This window comes from Rattus norvegicus, chromosome 9 (assembly GCF_021556685.1).
Source record: "Rattus norvegicus strain SHRSP/BbbUtx chromosome 9, alternate assembly SHRSP_T2T, whole genome shotgun sequence".
NCBI lineage: Eukaryota > Metazoa > Chordata > Mammalia > Rodentia > Muridae > Rattus > Rattus norvegicus.
This window is the reverse complement of record NC_141542.1, coordinates 58689054-58704282: the sequence shown is the minus strand read 5'-3', so window position 1 is coordinate 58704282 and position 15229 is coordinate 58689054. Positions and strand designations below refer to the sequence as shown.

General features: G+C 41.2%; 2 long non-coding RNA genes across 2 annotated transcripts in view; one reads left to right on the top strand and one right to left on the bottom strand.

Annotated features, from left to right (window-relative positions):
• Nucleotides 1-266: 266 nt before the first annotated feature.
• Nucleotides 267-3191, bottom strand: LOC134480366 (uncharacterized). The gene is made up of 2 exons (XR_015629109.1): nucleotides 3007-3191; nucleotides 267-383 (listed from the first exon to the last, which is right to left on the bottom strand). It is a non-coding gene; the product is annotated as an uncharacterized LOC134480366 (long non-coding RNA).
• Nucleotides 3150-15229, top strand: part of LOC100910304 (uncharacterized) — a 76877-nt gene continuing 64797 nt past the window's right edge. Inside the window, 1 exon segment of the long non-coding RNA NR_131082.1 lies at nucleotides 3150-3196. This is a non-coding gene — a long non-coding RNA (uncharacterized LOC100910304).

The following is a 15229-nucleotide window of genomic DNA, read 5'->3' as shown; positions in this document are numbered from 1 at the left end:
ATTACAGGTTTGAACCGGAACACCGGTTGTATGTGTAGGGAGAATCCGAGGCTTTGAACACATTACTTAAATATCCTAACAACTTAGAGCCCCAACACCCAACTTTCTTGACTAATTAAAAGGATAATTTAAAATTGTATTTATAACAACCATGGCATTTCCTTTGCATGCAATCAAAATCTCCTGGTTATAAAAAAAACTCAGTTTAAAAATATTAATATGAAACTTGAAAGACTAAAGTTACTCATGATAATGGCTTGGTGGGAGGGCTTTCGTTGATGGTTACTGTAACAAGATGCTGAGTATTTTATACCCGGGTTTCCTGTTCTTGGACGGTTTCTTCAACATCATTCACGTCTGCACCTCCTGCTGAAATTCACATCCTAAACAATGGAAGCATTTTTGAATGTTGACATTTAACCTTTGATTATTTCTGGGTAGGGACTAAACGTTTTCTAGTCTAAGAAAATGAAAAGAATTTTCCGTTTTAGAGTTGGTCTTAGATCTAAAATGCACAATTAGCAGGCATGAATGACAGAAAACAGGCTAGTTACTGAGGGAGAAATGGCCCAGAATATTCTAGAGAGACTTGCATAGTGTACTTCCTCAGTGTGAGTGAGTGATACGAAGCCTTTGGCAAGCCAAACACCTTACCCACAGGTGAGAAATGAGAAATTTTAAGGCCTATTGAACACAGCATAATTTCACAGTGGGGCTGCACAAGTTTGTACAGTGCAGATGCCTCTGTAATTGCAGCCCATTGGACAAATGCTCAGTGTTCTATGCTCGACAGTGTTCAGACAACACTCGCTCTGCATACATCGCTCATCTCTGAACAACATGCAAGTTACCAAAAGAGCACAGCCACATGAGAACAACTAAGTTAATGAGGTTGGAAAAAAAAAAAAAAAACAAAAACGTGCCTTCTTGCTTAGGGGAGCTTTGAAGTCCTAAAGTATTTAAGGAAGTACACTTTTTAAAAATCGGTGTATAAATATTGAATAGAATATTGAAGTCAATTTCAGATGTCAAAAATAAATGCATTATTTAAGAAGTAAAATGCACATTTTAAATATTGGGGAAATGTGCAAGATAACTTTAAATCTTACAGTCTAGATTCTATTTGATTTTGTTAGAAACTAAGCAAAGGAGAAATCCTCTCCAGACTCAGGCTATAATATCCTGAAATTACCTGAGTAGCTTCCTGCATAATATGATGTTCTCCAGTTATTTTACTTTTCCAAAACTGTCTTATTTTTTAAAAAAATGTAATCCAACCTTTGCTTTACTAGAACATTTTATTGCATTTTAAAGATTTTATGATTACCAAGTAAAAGTTCATTATAAATGTAGGACAATGTGATTGTTAATTTTTAAATCATGGCATCTGATAAAAAATATTATAGAAGCCTTAGAAAATACAATATAGTTTCAATTTTAGGATAGATACATTTGCCTGAAGTAGCTCACTGAAAGCTTTGGTTACAAAAGGAAACAGAAAGATGAGACTGAGGAATTAATTTGATATAAGTGAAAATCAACAATGATAATGTGAAAAAAGCCAATGTCCTGGAATTCGTCTTCAATGGGTAATAAACAAGAAGCTTGTCTGAATTCTCTTTGAATATAGGTCTTGTCTCTGTCCTCGGCCTCAAGTGCCTGTCCAGCATTGTTCTTGGCACTCAACTGGCCAAGTTTTCTTCATCTCTTTGCTCATCCCAATGCTCTAGGGCCACCTGCCAAGTCTCTCCCATTCCTCAGCAGAGGGCGAAGAATAATGTGAACGACAACCGATAAATAGACAATTGCAAACACTGAGACAGAAGTCGTCTAACTTTATAAATAACATATTTTGTCTATTTGCAGCAGAATTGTGCAAACTTGAATCTTTCCGGCTGTAGAGATAAGACATATGAATCTTCGATTTCTTTTGGAAAGACTTAAGTACTTGAGTAACATACGTCCGTCCCATCTTCCCTTTGGTATGTAAGCAGTGGCTCGTGTTCAAAAGGCATTGTGGGATTATGACGTGATTTGTTCTTCAGAGAGTCCTTTGTCGGAAGCTGGTTTCCCAGGTAGCCTGTGTCGGATATAGAAACTTTCCAAGGTGAAATCTAGTTGAAAACTCTTACTTTCAATCAGTCTTGAGCGGGATTGTCAGACCCCAGGCCAAGTTGTATTGCTGTGTGATCGCTTGCCCTCCCCCACGATACACTCCGGCCAAGATGTGGTCGGTCACGAGGTCTCAGTAGAGGCTGAATCAATGGAGCTTCCCAATCTTGGGCCTTGTACTGCCCAAGTTCTGTGTTAAAAAGAAACCTCTTGTGTTTAAAAATAACCTGCGTAGGAACTTTCTGAACTTTCTGGAAGGAATGATAAAGGGCAGAAAGGTTCCCACTCTACAGATATGTCGGTGTTTGTGGGTGCCGTGAACGAGCCAGATCTTCCCAGGCAACAGCAACATGCGCCGTTCCCCTAACCACATCTTCTTCCTCCCTGAGAATCCGTTCATTTTGGCTCAGTTGTAATCTGCTTACTTCAGCTCGTTTTCTCTCTTCCTTATCTTCATTTTTAATTTTTCCTAATCTCTTCAAGTCCGCATATCTGATACATTTATGTATCATGACTGAAGTGGGCACTTACAGTAAGCCAGTTGGTTTGTACTTTAAAGAAACCACAGCACTTAATTTACCAGAAAAGAAACTCCGGGGTGGTTTAAGGTTTTAGTTTTGCTTTGTTTTGTTTTGAGTTTTGTTTTGTTTTGCTCTTTTGTTTTTGGTTTTGTTTTTAGGCTAAGGGGCTCTTGCAACTTAACGTTGGAGTTAGAGTATATAAATGACAACATTATATGTGTGTCTGTGTGACAAAACACATTTTTAAATAGGTAATGGCGCCGAAGGAAGCAACCTAGTGAAAACGCTGCCTTTGTGCTACCATGTTACCACCAAATGTAGTGAGAGTCACCGAACTTAAGGCCTAAACTGAACTTAAAGCTCCTAAACTTACCTTATTTCTATTCTAGCATTCCAATAGCCTTTCCAGCAGTGCATAGGTTTCCAATAGCAGCCAAGAGCAGCTGTGGACTTCAGAGTTATTGGCACAAAGAAGGACCAAGAAACTAAGGGTGGCCAGCCAAATGCTGAAGACCACCGGCCAGCAGAGCCTACATACAGCAGACAGATGGGGCTCTCAGGAGGTAAGTGGGTTCATAGCTCTCCTCGTTGGCTGCCGGGGAGCTTAGACAATAAGGGTTTCCATAGCGATGCTTCGTACTAATTTGTTGAATAACTTAACATTTTCTTCTCTGCAGTTTTCTTTTGCAAGTATTTTGAGTCATCTCCCCCTTTTAAACTTTCAAATTAACTTTTCCAGAACTACGATCATCTATGCTCAAGTGTGAGGGGAGTCCTGGTGTATCCAAAACCAAATTTTATAAACGACATTGGGGAATAGACGGAGGGACCATTCCCCTTGAAAAAGGCTGGATGGTCCCCCCTTGAAAAGGGCCACCGTCAAACCGGAAGCAGTACCATAATAAAGTTTGCATTGAAAATTTTACTTTAAAATGAAGTAATTTAAGCTTATCTTTAAAGTTACAGCTAACAAGTGACAGATTCCATTATTAATAAGCAAATTATTAAAAGGTTAATGTAGCAGAGAAACCAAATTCAATTTCATATCGGAAAGATTTTATTTTCTGAAGGAATTTGTGCAGCATATAATTGATATGCTGATATCAAATCTCAAAGGCAGGCCTAGATCCAAGGACATTTTCTGTCTGCACTTATGTGACATTTATTGTCTGCCCTGTTTGTGTAGCCAACCAGGAGGAACGCAGGCCACAAACACACCAACTGCATCCCTGCAGCGACTGGTTGGAAAATGTTATCTCTCTGCGTTTCCTGATATTAAAAAATTTTTTTTAATGTGACTCAGCTGAATCTTGTAAGAATTTCAGGGGAAATTGTGCTTGATCTTTCATTTTCAGCCCTACAAAATAACGAGTGTGCCCTAAATGGAGCCTGAAAGCCTTGCGTGGGTTTTCAAGTCATGCGCTAAACTTTGCTCTTGTATGTGCTGTGTGCAGATTGATCTCACAGATTTCTAAGTCGCTACCCTCCTGCCTTACTGTAAAATCCTATTTCTGAACACATTTATTTGACACGCACGTGGTGCACCAGTGCTAAATCACAGGGGCAGGCCTAGATTCCATGGTATTTTTTTGCATGCACCTGCGTATAAAAGCTGCCACTGTGGGAGGAATTTGGCGCTAACTCACACAGAGGACATCTACTCTCTGCTGTTCTCTTGGTATGAGAAAGGCAACATGCTCCCACAGTTCAAACATTGGTTATTTTGTGATTTATCAAGGGCATTCAAAACTAGAATCTGAGGTGAAACCCCAAACTCTCCCAGTTTAAAGCCTCATGTGGCTTAGAATTTGTTGGGGGAAAAGTGTTTTTTGATGTGTAAGGGCCCCAGTGCCAGGAGTGGGGTTAAGAATTTCTAGATAGGGCTCTGCTACTGTTCTCTAAGTCAGCATCTCTATGAACATGTGTTAAACCACAGTCGACTGAACCTACCCAGAGAGGACAAAGAAAAGAAAACACAACATTATGCGTTGTCTTCATTTAACCAGTGTTTCGGCTTCAAGAACATCAGCCTCATATAGGAATATCCGTATAATGAGTGTGTGGGCAGAAACATTTCTTTTAATCATCAGATAATAACTATTCAACATTTGCTAAACCCAGGCAATGGTCAATGCTCTGGGGAATCTGAACAGTGTGGATCTGAACCCTGCTTCCCGGATACATCCATTCTGGAAGGGGGTGTGAGAGGAGTTCATTCAAGTTCAGTCCACTTTCTCTGGTGATACCCATTCATTACATTGTTATTCTGCCTCCAGGAAGGTTTCCTACACCCAGCCTGACATTTGGCTTGACCATGAGGACCGAAGTGTTGTAGAGACCTTACAGCAACACTTCCAATACTAATGGACTCGTTTGATATCTACAAGGATATCAGCACGCTGAGTCAAATCCCATCCTTAACACGAAGCAAAGCATGAGATGGCTGCCAGGGAGTCTAAGACCCAGCTTTGATTGTTGTGAAGGGTTTCAGTTCCTTTTCTGTCCACTATGAAAATCCAAAAATCCAATGTTAGGAATACTCTTGTTTCAGCCAATCCGAATGCTCTAATTTTGCCTTTTAGATATGATATTAACAAAGAACACAGACAATCATCTGTAGGTAAATGTAGTTTTTATTCCCTTTTAATTGTCTTCTCCGAGGCTTACTGCCTTAGTCTTCTAACCTAGGCCTAGTTCTGGAAGCTTCTAGTCTCTGTACAATCTAATCTAGGCCTAGAATGGGTTCAGCCTCTGAGACTTACTGCTGAATAAGCTCACTCGTTCCTAGTTCTTTCTGATCTCTGTCTGGCTGATCGTCTCAGCTGCTCTGGCTCAAACTCCTTCCCAAAGCTGACTGGTTCAATCTGGCTTCTCTCTCAGCCTCTGACTTTTATTCTGCTTGGACTCAAACTAACTTTGACAATCTGTTCTAATCTTCTGGCTCCTTCTCATTCTCTGGCTTGTTCTGTCTTCGCCTGCGTCTAGCTTGTCCTTTCCCCGAAACCTGTCTCTGTACCCCTGTCCCATTAAAATGGCTCCCTTCCTCTCTTATCTTTCTGTACTGCCCCTTAAGTAGCTTCACTTTCTCCTCTGTTCTTTGGAGAGTTGGGCCTATCCTATTCAGTCAAATCTCTCTCTGATTCGTCACACCATCTGCCACTCAGTGAGACATCGCATTCAAACATGGGTGCTTCCTTTTCCAAACTAACTTTACCTTCAGGGTTTGAGACTAAAGGTGCGTGCTAAGGCTGAGCCCCACAACTAAAAACCGCTTTTGTCAGTAAATAACACAGTCGTGGGGTTCACAGTGTGATAAAATGTCCTACAACTTCTGTGTGACGGTCTCAGGCTGTGAGTATTGCCTTCCTACTCTCACTGGTTCCAAAGCGTGGACATCGCTTTCCTGTCTACACAGAACAGTTTCTACCACTCATTGACCATTTTAATGGATACTTATTTTAAAAAAAGAATACATTACATAAATTTAGGCTTTTCAGAAAAAATTTTTCTGGTATAGTCTGTGTGTGTGTGTGTGTGTGTGTGTGTGTGTGTGTGTTTATATTTACTTTAAAAAACAATACACCCATGGTACTCTAAGAACAATTAAGACTTTATATTACATTGTATATTAATTTATTAAGACATAGTCCATCCTTGAAGTGGAGATACTTTATATCCTGGATTTCCAAAGGTAGAATGAACTGTTAGTTTAGTGCTTTAAAATCATTTTAGGTTTATTCATGGAGCACACGCATGTCATGTCATGTCTGGGGAATGGAGCACACACAGGTCCTGCCAAGCACGCTGAGGTTGGAGGAGGACCAGGAATATCAGTCCCTCCAGGTAAACTGTGGATTACCGAGATCAAGTTCAGGTCATTGACTTGGGCTAAGCACTGAGCCATATCACAGGCTTTGGGGTTAGGATTTCCTTTACAAAGGAACTCTGAACGGTATTCAGTTTATTTTTTAATAAAATTCTTTCAAATTTAAATTCTCCTGTATTTATGGGGAAACCTCTACAACTCTAAATATTACATATCACCCATGTTTTTTATTACATTGTGTAGTAGATGAGACTAAACAGGGACAATTTTTTAAAACTTGAATGAACAAACTATTTGCCCTGCACTGAAGACAGGAGTGCATACGTATGTGTGAGTATGTGTGTGTGAGTGAATATATGTATGTGTCAGTGAGTGTGCGTGTATGTATGTGTTTGTGTGTAAATTTGTGTGTATGTGTGTGAGTGTATATGAATATGTGTGTATGTGTGTGAGTGTATATGAATATGTGTGTGTGTGAGTGTATATGAATATGTGTGTATGTGTGTGAGTGTATATGAATATGTGTGTATGTGTGTGAGTGTATATGAATATGTGTGTATGTGTGTGAGTGTATATGAATATGTGTGTATGTGTGTGGGTGTATATGAATATGTGTGTATGTGTGTGAGTGTATATGAATATGTGTGTATGTGTGTGGGTGTATATGAATATGTGTGTATGTGTGCGAGTGTATATGAGTATGTATGTGTGTGAATATGTATGTGTGAGTGTATATATATGTATGCGTGTGAGTGTGTATAAGTGTGTGAGAATATGTGAGTGGGTGTTTATCAGTATGTATGTGTGTGTTATGTGTGAGTGAGTGTCTGTGTGTGTGTGTGTGTGTGTGGGTGTGGGTATGTGTGTGTGGGAGAGAGAGAGAGAGAGAGAGAGAGAGAGAGAGAGAGAGAGAGAGAGAGAGAGAGAGGGGTGGTTGCTGAAAATTCACCTAAGCAAACAGTTTAGAGCTAGGCAATGGAGCTTAGGGTTCGCAGTCCAAAGATCCTGGGTCTGGGGTCGCTATTAGCTTCATTTCCTCTAAATGCAGAAGTTAAAAAGGGGGCCTTAGATAAGTAGTTTTTAAAAATGACTTAATTTTATTGTTATGCGTAAGGATTCTGAGAATTCCTTAACTCACGGTACAATCTAATTACAGCTTGATTTCTCTGTGGGGAAATATATTACCCTATTCTCAGGTTACTTTCTGATTGCTCTCCTCTGTGGCTACTGCAGTACTGGATTACAGCCCAGCCATTTCTTCGTTCCTTTCATTCATGTCTGTATTGGATGTTAAGTGTTGTGGTGGATTTGATAGCACGGCACCTCATATTGATTATAGACTGGCAAATGAAATGGAATGTTTTGGCACAGGTGATGTGGTTATATTCACAGAACGCATTCAGGAAAAAAAAACAGATTTGTGAAGGCGTTCTTACTAGTCATTAACATATAAAGAAGGTTTTACTTTACAGCTCCTTGTGTTTTCAACCATTTGATAAGTACGGGGTGGGAGGGGGAATCCCAATACTTTCATCTATTTCTGCCTTACAGTACTTCTCATAAATAATTTTCATATTTCAATAATTTCAAAGTCTATTTTTTAACTCTGTAAGTGTGCACTGTAGTCAGTGTTTCTCTTGGTGTGTATCTGTCTCTGTCTGTCTGTCTGTCTGTCTCTCTCTGTGTGTGTGTGTGTGTGTTTCCTTCTTCTTTCCCCCCTCTCTCAATCTTAATGCTTCCTTGGGGATGACAAGGAGACCAAAGTGTCCCTCTTACAGCAAAACAATAAAATACTGAGATGCTCCACTGCCTTCCCTTCGCCCCTGCTCTCTCTCCTCACCTCAGCTTTTCTCCCTCCCTCCTCTTCAATTCTGATCTGTCTCCCCTCTCTTACACCTGAGGTATACTACCCTTGACGCGTACTCCATGTCCTTGAGACAAGTCCCTGCCCACGATTCCATGGCACAAAGTCTTCAGTAACCCTGCCTCTGCCCCTGCGGCCAGCATCCTTCTGCATCTGGTCTCCAGTCCTTTCCTCTCAGGCTCACTTGGGAAGGCCAAGGTTTCAGCCAGAAACATCAGTGAAGCCGAAGTCCATATCCTGAATGAGGAACCCTGGGACGGGTCTGGAGGGCCTGGGTGCCCCCTGCCACCTGCAGCCACCACCTGTTCCTGCTCCAGTGACTCCTCAATATTATATTAGACCCAGCTGGGGTCATGGGCCACAGGGACTTCCTGGCTTCCAATTACTCAAGGGTATCTTTATCCTGAAGCTACTGTTTTCCTTTTCCAATTAAATTTGCTACCTTTATTTTTTAAGTTAACAGTGGGTAATGAATGTGGCCGAGCTTCTGCCGAGAGAACTTTTTTTTTTTTTTTGTCTTTTCAGTTAAAGATAGAAAGGCAAAAGCTAGTCAGTTTTGTAGTCGGTGGATCAGAGCCTTTGGGGGGAAGAAATGTTAAAACTTCATTCCAACTGTACAAACAAAACTTGAACTCGTCCGTACCTATGAGGTGCAGACATGAGCCACAAATCAACTTCCTTCAATATTGACTTCATCCGAAGATCGCTCTTTCCCATCTTCCTAGACCGGAGCCCCACCCTACCCCCATCATCACAGAAAACACCTGATGTACACTATGAGCTAATTTTTAATTTCTGTTTTACGAGAAGACTTTGATCAGAAAAATCAGAACTTCTCTATTAATCTCTTTGAACTACATAGAGAAAGCGATGGTCCAGCTGACTTTTATTATTTTGAGACAAAGCATTAAGGGATACAGTATGCATTTTTAAGAGTTCTTTCAGAATGATTTCTGAAAACTCGTTACATGAATTTTCCATGATTGTGCTTCTGACTGGGGCTGGGAGGAACAGTCAATATTCACATAAGAGAAGGACGAAAAAAAAGAAAAAAGAAAAAAAATACAGAGAAACCCTAAAGAGGTCTGAAATTGATTCAAGGTCCCAATACATATGAGATCACCAAGGAGTTGCATAGCAAATGAGACAGCTGTGTAGCTTAACGAGGAGGAGGTGGATGTCTTCGCCTTAAAGAACCCCAACATTGTTGCAAATTGGGTTAGAATTCCCTGCTAAGTGCAACTTGACTTTGGAGACCTGTGAGGTCCGTGGACTCTCGGCTTTGCTAGGAGACATGCCCAACGCCCTCGGTTACTCACTTTCTAGGAAGAGGCGGCGGCAGGCCTTTGCTTCCCTTCCACAAAACCATTTTTTGACCTTACCAGTGTGGCTATTCGAAGGAGCCCTTTCCTCTACGAGGGACTCTCACTATCAGCATCTCACTGTGTGCATGGAATCTGCCTTAAAACACAGCCACCTGGCGCTAACTCAAACTGAATGAGGGATGAGGATCCAATGGTGTTTTTTATTTTAATCAAAGACACCTGGTTTGGGAGGGTTATCATTTTTTTTTTTTTGCCTCCAAACGATTCTGATTTTTTTTCTCTCTGTTACATTTTTGATAAAGGACATTATTTTCCTACAAAATGCACCGTTCTCCTTTGCCCCCCACCCCCTAACCAGAAAAAGAAAAAAAAAAGAAAAAGACAAAAAGAAAAAAAAAAGGAAAAGAAAAGAAACATTGTACGTGTGTGGAGGGCTACAGTTTAAGTAATTCATTCACAGAGAATACAAACATTTATTGGTACAAAACCTGCAACATGAGGGTTGGGGTTTTTTTTTTTTTTTTTTTTTTTTTTTTGTTGTTGTTGTTGTTGTTAAAATTTAGGGGCGTTTTCTCAAATCTTCAAAGCTTGCCCTGATGGTGTGCTGGAATAATTGAACCACTCGGGCTTTTTACATAGGGACATCTTATCTGTCTTTCATTTCCCAGGCTGTGGCTTCTTTCCCATTCCCATGAAATCCGTGTACACACTTTAGAAGCCCTCCTGAACAAGCTCGCTTCTAAGTTTCACAGAGCCCTTAGCACGATTTGAATACGAAAGAGATACTGAATAAAAAAAGCTTTAATCTCCTGTCTGCGCTCCTGCTTTCTCGCGCCTCCCTTCATCTCCTCCTCTTCCAAGGGCTTTTCTATGTGAGTAAACTGAACATTTTTCTGTTTAAAGTGAAGTGTAACGTTGAAGAAGATGCCTTCTGGAGGCTGGGATGGGGGTGCCGCTCCTGCAAATCTCTTCTGTTAGATTGGAGCTGCACTCGTGAGCCAGCCACGGTGCCTTCTGTTAAGGCTTTACAGGTACAAGATTAGCAAAGAGCTCTCAGTGAACAGAAATCACTCAATCCGCAGAATATACAGGGAGTATCAAATGTGCCCTCCACCTCAAATACTGTGGGGCTCTCTCCTCTGATACCTCTTTCCCTCGGTGAGTTGGAACTGCTTGAAAGGATTTTCTGTTCTCTGGTCTCTTGTCAATTTGAATGCCAGGAAATGAGCCCCCTTTGTAAGATTAATTAATAGCAGGAGCGGATCGGCCGAGCCCAATCGCCACTCAACGGAGCTGTAATTGCTACTTTGTGGAAAGGAAAGGGAAAAAAAAGTTTGGGTTGCCGTTTAAGAAGAGGGTTTAAGGAAAGTTCTTTGAACTAGAGGTCTCAGTGCACTGGATTAAGGCAAGAAGCAAGGAGGCCTTTGAAGTTTGCTAAGAGGTTTTGGAGGGGGGAAAAGTTGGGTGGCAAAGGAGAACTGGCAACATCAAACGCTCTTTCTGCTAGCTCCTCACCTGCTTGCTGGCCAGAGGGACCTGGTGTAGCACCGCCTGGTCGGCTGCTGACCAAGGCAAGGTTACATGCACCAGCAAGCATGCGTGATAGAGTGGCAACATAGGTCCCTTGCTCAGGACAGAGGGGCTCCACTGTTTGGCTCTGCTCTTGACAATTCACAGGGAAGAAGCAGACAGGAGGCTAAAGATAGCCCACACTGATTCCTCGGGCTTTTCAATACCACTCTCCCTCCCAGAATCTTCAAAGCCACTTAAAAAACTTCCGCTGCTTGTCACTTAGCAATAATGTATTGATAAGAAAGACTGGAATTCTTGCAAGAGGCATATCTGCCCCCTGTCTGGAAATAGGAATTAGCATATGCCTTGTATTCTCAGCAGGGACAATGTCGCCCCCAAGGGGGTGAAACTGATTCTTGGGTGGGTGGTTGGGGGTAGTAAAACCAGTCTTAGATATTGTGACCCTGGTTATTCCCAGAGGAATAAAAACCTTGCAGTCACATCAACAGATAGACTGGAGTAAGAATAACGGGAGACTAGAAAATAACTACCAGTTTCCTTAAAGGTTTCAGTTAAAAATCAAACACACTGAAGATCACACATGAAGGCAGAGTCTGTAATAAAATGAAGAATGAACTTCTTTGCACTTAGGTCGTGAGCTGGCCATAAGTGAACTCACCATATGTACCTCATATTTGATTACATATATAGTGATAGAGATTAAAATGTTCCGCAGACTTTCATTGGGATTCCTGATAGACTTTAATTCCCAGCACTACAAATTATATAATCACATTTTATGACTGATTTTGTTTGGGAAAAAATAATCAAATTCATTTGTTTGGATTTTTTGGGGTACCTTATGAAATATTTTCTGCTTTAAATTCAGAACTTTCAGAATAGCCTAGAAGATTAAAATGACTGCTGATATAACTCACTGGTAGGGAGCTTGCCTAGCATGTGGCCTTAGATTACATCCTCAGTCCTGCAATTAAAAAATAAATATCCATATTTATAAGTGTATAAATATAAATATATAAATATATTTATAAATATATAATATATATAACCTGGAAGATTTGTTATATTAGCATAATTTATTCCACCCATCTAAACTCTATTGTATAACTTGTCTTATTTATTTCCTTAAGTGTTCATTTGAAACAAAAATTTAGGAGTTTTGTTTGTTTGTTTGAGGAAAGATGCTTCCACCAAATGACAAACTAACAAAACTTCGGGGTTACTTTGCTATTTATTAGCTAATTGGGTTGTTTTAGATATTTTACTAATTTAAATTCAAGGATTTGGCTTTCATTTTTAAGACTTCACTACGAAGTAAAGTTGTATTTTAATAAAACATGTGCATTCTCTTTTCGGTGGCACACTTCAACAGTTTTTGTTTTGAATGCATAATATTGCTGCCTTGTCCTCCATTACAGTAACAAGAGGTAAGAACTAGAGGTACTTAAAAAGATGGAGAGCCAATCCAGACTGGAGTGAGTAAGCAGAATCACTCCTAGGCCCACAGGGTACTCTATCCATGCTTGGGGCCCCCATGTCACTTACAGATTTTAGTTCTCTATATTGACTGTGAGAAACATCGGGTGTGCTCACTCTAGAATTTTTCATACCTAGCAGCATGGTAGGAGGAAGCTTTCTCTTTCCCAGGGGATTTAGTCTACTGTTCTCTGGAACGCAGCGAGCAGAATAGAGTGTCCTTCTCAGCAAAGGATACCCGTGACATTTCCAGACTCCCTTTTCATCGACTCCATCCCCACATCAGACTGTGACAGCAGCTTGGCCTAGCCCAGCTCTCAGCCCACAGTGAGCAATCAATAAGCAATGTTGACTGAACTCCGACCGGAACACCCACTACTCCAGGCCTGCACTCAGAAGCCTCGTTCGCAGAACCATCTGGGGGGACCTGCCATTTTGAAAGTTTTACAAACATTTTTCATACAACGAGTGAGTGGATGGAGTAAGATGTGCTATTCTGAGTTCATTTCTAGAAGTCCCAATCCCCAACCCTTCTGAACGTGCCAGAACATGGCTCTTGTCGAGGGCTGTTCATACCTGATGGTTCACTCTACTTACACAGAGGAGAGCAACTCCACTTTACCTAGAATGGGAAGTGTGTACACACAAAGATACATGAAATACAAAAGACTTGAAATAATATACTTTTGGTACAATATTGCTTATCCCCAAGTCTACTAGCTGTCAAAAGCTGTATATAATTACACTCATTAAGAAAAACAGGCATATATTCAATTACCTCCCTGCTGCCAACGCAGGAAACAAAATAGTTTCCTTTTTTATTATATCAGATATCTTGGTTTATGCCATGCATGCTAAAGTAACCACTCCTTGAGGCTTGGAACTGCAGCATTTCCAGGATATCTGGAGGATTATAATTGCGTGCACACATCAATTATGGATTGGATTCAGCATTTTCAGATACGCTCCCAGATTGCAAAGACAGAACAAGGGTCTCCAGGCATTTCGAGGCCAGTTTGATTACAGGTGTAATACAGGCAGCCTTGTTAGTTCTTCCTGGTGAGAGCTTCCTTTCCCTGGTGGGGTTCTGGGAGAGGAACTGACCACTGCCTCATACTAGCAATTTCTTCCCATTCCCCAGGGATGCTTTAATGAGCCCCTCGGACATGGCCAAAGGCAATCTTGTTCTCCAGTCCAGTGAGGTGAAAAGCTAATGCTTAGCCTACCAGGCAAGCAATAATTAATAAGGTGTCTTTGATTTATCTCCATTCATTAACAAAGTTACAAGTCCAGGGGTCTTAAGAAACACTGGTTACTCTTATCGTTTTCATTTACAAGTATTGAATGAAATATCCATGCCAAGGTACGTTTAAAAAAAATTAGCTCATGAGGAAAATAAATGAACGTGGAATACTAATTGGGAGAGAGAAACTGACAGATACTGCGAAAGACTGATTTTAGGGAAAATGGAGAAATCTGTTTTGTGTTTATTTTAAGGACAGGAAATGAATACTGATTAGTAATGTATAGGCGGTTGCGTGGTATATAGCATTTGGTAATGTTTTTGCTGGATATTTGATTTGTCTAAATTTTTTTCCCAGATTTGAGATCGGATGCCAGTTATCAGAGTTAGTGGGTTTTTTTTTTTTTTTTTTGGTTTAATAGTTAGTTGGACTTCCTTGAATACATGGCTCTTAAACCATGAGCATTTGCTGTGCCTTCCTGTGGGAAAATAATGTAAGCACAAATGTTACATTCTCACAGAGAGACATGCCTTCTTGTAGTAGGGAAATAAGGCTGTGAGGAGGGGGTTAAACGTCTCTCGGCTTAGTTCTTAGGAAGAAGTTGCTCTGAATTTTTAACAGTTAGTACCCACTTGGACCCAAGGGGTGTTGGAGTGCTACCGCTCTCTCCTCCTATAATATGTCACGTGGAAATCCATTTAGCTATCTCTCTGCCTATGGATCTATTGAGTCTACCCATTGAGGGTTCATCTGTCTAGGAGGAAAGCAAAGCAAAACAAACAACAAAAAAACAGAAAACAAATGTACTTTCCAAAACAAGAATGGGTAAAAGATGTGTTACAGTGGCCCTCTGGGAACAGAAGAAGATAGGAGCTTCTTGGCTAGCACAGTAACCCCCCTTCCTCTTCCCACTTCTCCTCCTAACCCCTCCTCCTCCTCCCCCTCCTCCCCCTCCTCTCCCTCCTCCCCCTCCTCTTTCTCTCTCTCCTTTCCTTTCTCCTCCCCTCTCCTTCTCTCCCTAGTCCCTCTCCTTCTCTTCTCCTCTCCCTCCTCCCCTCCCTCCTCCTTCTCTTCCTCCTTTCCTTGCTCTTCCCCTTTCTCCCTCCTCTCCCTCCTCCTCCTCCTCCTCTCCTTCCTCCCCCCACCTCTCTCCCTCCTTTCCCTTCTCCTCCTCCCCTTCCCTCCCTCCCTCCTCCTCTGAGCTGGGGAGGGCTCAACTCATTTGCATCTGTTGCTATCTATTCTTGTTAGGGACCTGTTTCTGCAGCAGAGAAAAGGTGACTGTGGGTGGTAGTTTGGGACTCAGGCTGCCAAGTCTAGCTGCTTCC